This window comes from Microcaecilia unicolor, chromosome 9, assembly GCF_901765095.1.
Source record: "Microcaecilia unicolor chromosome 9, aMicUni1.1, whole genome shotgun sequence".
Lineage (NCBI taxonomy): Eukaryota > Metazoa > Chordata > Amphibia > Gymnophiona > Siphonopidae > Microcaecilia > Microcaecilia unicolor.
In genome coordinates this window covers 90,910,703-90,917,566 of record NC_044039.1, presented here as the reverse complement: position 1 = coordinate 90,917,566, position 6,864 = coordinate 90,910,703, and the positions used below count along the sequence as shown (strand labels likewise).

General features: G+C 42.6%; 1 protein-coding gene across 1 annotated transcript in view; it reads left to right on the top strand.

Annotated features, from left to right (window-relative positions):
- The window catches only part of ABCC9 (ATP binding cassette subfamily C member 9), a 454,126-nt gene that overhangs the window by 162,167 nt on the left and 285,095 nt on the right, over positions 1 to 6,864 (top strand).

The window sequence follows — 6,864 nt, the reverse complement described above, 5'->3', positions numbered from 1 at the left end:
AAGCCTCTGCTTCTGTGCTTGCGTATTGGACAAAAAAACCCAAAACAAACTCTTCTCCTACAACAACGCTGTGCTCTCTCTGGGGAAACAGGTACAATTACCGGTGCCGGAAAGAATATTTGAAGCGGGGGAGTCGGAGAAACTAAACAAATTCTCTGTAACCTTGGAGGATGTAATGGGTCAGTTCAGCAAGCTGAAGAGTAGTAAATCACCGGGACCTGATGGTATTCATCCCAGAGTATTAATAGAACTAAAAAATGAACTTGCGGAGCTACTGTTAGAAATATGCAATCTGTCCCTAAAATCGAGTGTAATACCGGAAGACTGGAGGGTAGCCAATGTTACTCCGATTTTTAAGAAAGGTTCCAGAGGAGATCCGGGAAATTATAGACCGGTGAGTCTGACGTCGGTGCCGGGCAAGATGGTGGAGGCTATTATTAAGAATAAAATTGCAGAGCATATACAAAAACATGGACTGATGAGACAAAGTCAGCACGGATTTAGTGAAGGGAAGTCTTGCCTCACCAATCTAATGCATTTTTTTGAGGGGGTAAGCAAACATGTGGACAATGGGGAGCCGGTTGATATTGTATATCTGGATTTTCAGAAGGCGTTTGACAAAGTGCCGCACGAAAGACTCCTGAAGAAATTGCAGAGTCATGGAATCGGAGGTAGGGTAATATTATGGATTAAGAACTGGTTGAAAGATAGGAAGCAGAGAGTAGGATTGCGTGGCCAGTATTCTCAGTGGAGGAGGGTAGTTAGTGGGGTCCCGCAGGGGTCTGTGCTGGGTCCGTTGCTTTTTAATGTATTTATAAATGACCTAGAGATGGGAATAACTAGTGAGGTAATTAAATTCGCCGATGACACAAAATTATTCAGGGTCGTCAAGTCGCAGGAGGAATGTGAACGATTACAGGAGGACCTTGCGAGACTGGGAGAATGGGCGTGCAAGTGGCAGATGAAGTTCAATGTTGACAAGTGCAAAGTGATGCATGTGGGTAAGAGGAACCCGAATTATAGCTACGTCTTGCAAGGTTCCGCGTTAGGAGTTACGGATCAAGAAAGGGATCTGGGTGTCGTCGTCGATGATACGCTGAAACCTTCTGCTCAGTGTGCTGCTGCGGCTAGGAAAGCGAATAGAATGTTGGGTGTTATTAGGAAGGGTATGGAGTCCAGGTGTGCGGATGTTATAATGCCGTTGTATCGCTCCATGGTGCGACCGCACCTGGAGTATTGTGTTCAGTACTGGTCTCCGTATCTCAAAAAAGATATAGTAGAATTGGAAAAGGTACAGCGAAGGGCGACGAAAATGATAGTGGGGATGGGACGACTTTCCTATGAAGAGAGGCTGAGAAGGCTAGGGCTTTTCAGCTTGGAGAAGAGACGGCTGAGGGGAGATATGATAGAAGTGTATAAAATAATGAGTGGAATGGATCGGGTGGATGTGAAGCGGCTGTTCACGCTATCCAAAAATACTAGGACTAGAGGGCATGAGTTGAAGCTACAGTGTGGTAAATTTAAAACTAATCGGAGAAAATTTTTCTTCACCCAACGTGTAACTAGACTCTGGAATTCATTGCCGGAGAACGTGGTACGGGCGGTTAGCTTGACGGAGTTTAAAAAGGGGTTAGATAGATTCCTAAAGGACAAGTCCATAGACCGCTATTAAATGGACTGGAAAAATTCCTCATTTTTAGGTATAACTTGTCTGGAATGTTTTTACGTTTGGGGAGCGTGCCAGGTGCCCTTGACCTGGATTGGCCACTGTCGGTGACAGGATGCTGGGCTAGATGGACCTTTGGTCTTTCCCAGTATGGCACTACTTATGTACTTATGTACTTATGTACTTATGTACTTAGCAACACTTTTCAAGCACATCTTTTTTCCCAGGGAGATGCAAAGCTTTCTTTTTCTTTGTGTTTTTTTTTTACCTATTATGCATACCGGGGGGGGGGGGGGGGGAAGGGGGGGCTGACACCTGACAGCAGGGGCACCAGAAGGGGGGGGAGGGGTCCTGCGAACACACAGAGGGAGGAGGGGAGGTTTCTCTCACACACACACACACAGTGTCTCTCTCACTCTCACACACTCTCCACCACACACTCTGTCTCTCACTGTGTCACATTCACACACTCACACACACACACTCTAACACACATACACTCACACATTAACTCTCTCTCACACACACTCTTTCAAACATACACACACCGAGGAAAACCTTGCTAGCGCCCGTTTCATTTCTCTCAGAAACGGGCCTTTTTTCTAGTGAATATATAAATCAAGGATCTGTAATGCTGCTGGTTGTGGTATATTAGAATACAAAGATTGAATGTCCATTGTTACCAGTATACAGTTGTTATATATACACTTAAATCTATGGTGTCCAATGTCTGTAGTAGATCCGTCGAATCCTTTAAATAAGATGGAATCTCCTGTAGTACGGGCTGTAAAAAATTTTAACTGCCAGACCCTCGACCATTCTTCTAACTTTTGGAGATCCTTTCTCATCCCCTCCAGGGTATCCACTCTATTGGCTATCTTCGTGTCATCCGCAAAAAGGCAAACCTTTCCTTCCAACCCTTCAGCAATATCTCTCACAAATATATTAAACAAAATGGGCCCCAGCACTGACCCCTGAGGAACTCCACTGCTCACCATCCTATCCTCCGAGCTTTACCACCACCCTCTGCCACCTGTAGGTCAACCAGTTTTCTATCCAGTTCACCACTTTCGATCCTAAGTTCAGCCCTTTCAGCTTATTCATGAGTCTTCTGTGGGGGACCGTATCAAAGGCTTTGCTGAAATCCAAGTAGATTACATCTATCGCACGGCCTTCATCCATTTCCTTTGTCACCCAGTCAAAGAAGTCAGTGAGATTCGTGTGGCAGGATTTTCCTTTGGTAAAGCAATTTTGCCTCGGGTCCTATAACCCGTTGGCTTCTAAAAAGTTAACTATCCTTTCTTTCAGCAGCGACTCCATTATTTTCCCTACCACCGACGTGAGACTTACCGGTCTGTGGTTTCCCACTTCTTCCCTGTCTCCACTTTTGTGAAGAGGACCACATCTGTTCATCTCTAATCTCACGGAACCTCTCCTGTCTCTAAAGATCTATTAAATAAATCTTTAAGAGGTCCCACCAGTACCTCTCTGAGCTCCCTCAGTATCCTGGGATGTATCCCATCCGGCCCCATAGCTTAGATTCTCAAGCTGTTTATAAACCCTTTCTTCTGTAAATGGCGCAGTATCCACTCCATTCCCAGATATTCACTCATCAGCCAACCGCGGTCCTTCACCAGGATTTTCCTCCGTGAACGCCAAAGAGAAGTAATTGTTTACCACATTCGCTTTATTCTCCTCACTCTCCACATAACCATTCTCATTATCTTTCCATCTCCCATTCCTATCTTTTCTCCTTTCTCCAATATATCTGAAAAAGGTCTTGTCACCTCTCTTTACATCTTTAGCCATTTTTTCTTCCGCTCTCTCTTTCACTAGTGGATTTATTTCAATTTACCCATAAGCTACAGATCATTTAAGCCTTCTCTAACCATCCTACACCTTAAATTGATATTTCTGTCATGAAGAAGCCTTCACAGTGGATTCCACCTGGCCCCGTGGACCCTCTGATTAATGCCTTCAGCACATGCATCCAACGAGAGTTATCTATGATAGAGAAAAAGAACAAAGAGCACTTCTATAACCTTTCCAGGGAGGAAGATGCAGCTGTCCAAGCCTTAGCCACCAATCTCTCAACAGTGATCAAGCCAACAGAAAAAGGTAGGGGTATCATGGTATAAAACAGAAACAATTACATTGCAGAAATAGAAAAACTGCTGAGTGACACCAGTGGCATAGCCAGGCCCAGTATTGTGGGTGGGCCCAGAGCAAACTTAGATGGGCCCTTCCACGACACAGCACTCCACAACCTCCCCCTCCCCCTCCCCCCTGAGGTATAAAAAATTATAGATTTTTTCACTTACCCCACATCAACATCTCTCCTTCTCCATGGCGTCCCAGCATCTGACTGCCCATCACTGAACCCTGTCCCTTCCTGGCATACCTTACAGGTATCCCAGGTGCATGCAGTGATTCAATTATTGCTGCCTGTACTGGCTCCGCAGGCTTCCATCGGTTTGGCCAGGTCCCGCCAGACAGGAAATGATGAAAGCGAGGGTGGGACTGGGCTGATAGAAGACTGCAGGGCCGTTGCAGGCAGCAATAATTGAATCACTGCAGGCACTGGGGATGCCTGTGAGGTAAACCAGGGAAGGATGGGGTTCGGGCAGTCAGATGCTGGGACACTGCGGAGGAGGAGAGATGCTGATGTGGGGTGCCACTGCTGGGTGGGCCTGAACCAAGAATGGGTGGGCCTCTGCCCACCCAGTCCCACCCATAGCTATGCCACTGAGTGGCACACAATATTATATAGTTTTGAAATCTGACCCCACCACCTCTCTACAGAAAGATATTAAAGAAATTGTCACTCTGGCAATGTGGGCTTTTGTATGTAGGGAAAACCAAAAGAGCTATCAAAACTCGCATAATAGAACACTCTGGCATCCTCGAGAAGATTTCTAACAACCAAAGAGAAGGATTTTTTGATTGTTGAACATCCTGTCATGCCTACTTTATACACATTACCCAAAATCAAAAAATCTAGTACCAATCTGCCAGGGAGACCTATCATCTCGGGCAAAGGCTCCATATTACAACCTCTGTCAGTATTTGTGGTCACCTTTTTGAGACCTATAGTACCCAATATTAGTTCCTACCTCAGAGATGCTGGACATTTGATCAATTTACTAGACGAACTGGATACTGATTTATAAGACGTGCTCCTGGTGACTCTCGACATACATGCCTTGTACACTAACATTCTACAGTTCGAAGCATTACAAGTCATAAACTCACCTCTTCATGATCAGACTACTGACTCTAGCCATGATAGCTCTTACCCAAAATTACTTCTGTTTTTTGAACAAATTTTATTTGTAGATCTGTGGCACTGTGATAGGGGCAGCAATGGCGCAAGACATAGCCAATTTATACGTTACACACTTTGAAGAGATCTTTTTGCAGAATCACTCTTATAAGTCAAATGTCATCTTTTATAAAGACTACGTTAACAACATTTTTTTTTATTGTGGAGAGGTGGCAGTGCCAGAAAGATCCACAATTAACATTCAAAATGCAACATGATGCAAACAAGATTAATTTTTTAGATTTACTCATCGCAAGGGTGAGTACAGTTTCAGCTCTATGTCGTAAGCCTACAGATAAAAATGCCTTTCTATTTTATTCCAGTTTTCATAACCCAAGTGTAATTTACATTTTTGTCAATTTTTATGTCTGAAGAAGATCTGTTTGGACTTTGATGAATTCAAACATCAATCCACTATCATGAAAAAGAGGTTTACCCAAAGAGGTTATCCACAAAGTTGAATCCAATTTGGATTTGTAAAGGCCATCAATAAACCTAGAAGTATCTCCTCACCAAACAAGAAGCCACCAGTTGTCATGTGCACACTCAGGTACTCGCATATAGCAACACAGGTCCAGAAAATTATAAGGGAAAACTGGCATATTCTTGAAGGCCATGACTGTTTTAAGATCAAAATTTTGGTAATACCCTATTTAGAGGTAAAAATCTAAAAGAGAAGATTGTCCCTTCAGCTTTGCCAGATCCAGTTACTAATACTCATTCATTGGACATAGATGTTGTGGAAGATGAAGTGTCTATCCACACCCACTTTACAGCTCTACTTTCATCCATCTGCAAATAGGAAACGTCTATACTTGAAACACTCCTCTGATTTCCAGACAACGCAAGTCATTTACATCATTATGTGCCCATGTGGGCTTTTGTATGTAAGGAAAACCAAAAGAGCTATCAAAACTCGCATAATGGTACACAAGAGTTGTATAAGCCACAACATTACCACCGCACCACTAGTAGAACACTGGTATGCACAGAATAATACAATTCAAGACTTGTTTTCAAGGTCCTTCATACATTTTGGAGAGGTGGCAACATTGATAAGCACCTCCTACAGGAAGACCAACCATTTTCCACATGAGAACCCTAGCACCCCAGAGTCTCAATTTAGAGATAGATTACAAACCCTTTCTTTAATGTGCTTACCTGTGTGCACATCTTTTTTATCCAGTTCCTTTCATTCACATTTTATTCTATTTTTACTTTTTATAGAGACATTAAAAGAGAGACACCACTAATTGATTGATGCAATCTATGGTATTTTTAAATATTTTATCTTTTTTTACACATTTTCTTTTAACCAGTTTTTATCTTAACTGACTGTTTTTTCCAGTCTACTTTAACTGGGTACGTTTTTAACCGGTTATTACAGAAACGGCATAGCCATCTCGATAGCCTAACCCTTTATAAACAGGATCTCATTTTTATTCATGATCTCATTTTTATTTATGAATTCATACATCATTCATGTTAGGCCTATTTAATTGTGTGGTGTCATCAGTTTTTTTCCTGTTTGCCCTTCATTGTGGCTGTGCATTGAGAGCTGTTTTGAGAGCCTGACAAGCACACCATATGTTATTTTATTTTTTGAGAGTTTTTTTGCTATGTTAAGTGGTTTTATAGAAGCAGTTGAGGGTGTTTTTAACCTTGAATGTCTCGGCATCTCTGGCAGCTGTTTTTTGGCACAGTTTCTTGCCTGCCTGACACAGTGTACCCTTTTTCATTCATGACCATTTTTTAAATTTATTTGGTTAATCTTAACTGGTTATCAATAACCAGTTTGCTATTTTGATTGGGTTTTCACACTGGTTTTAGACGGTTTCTATTCTATATTTATTTATGATCAGTCCTTTTTAGTAGT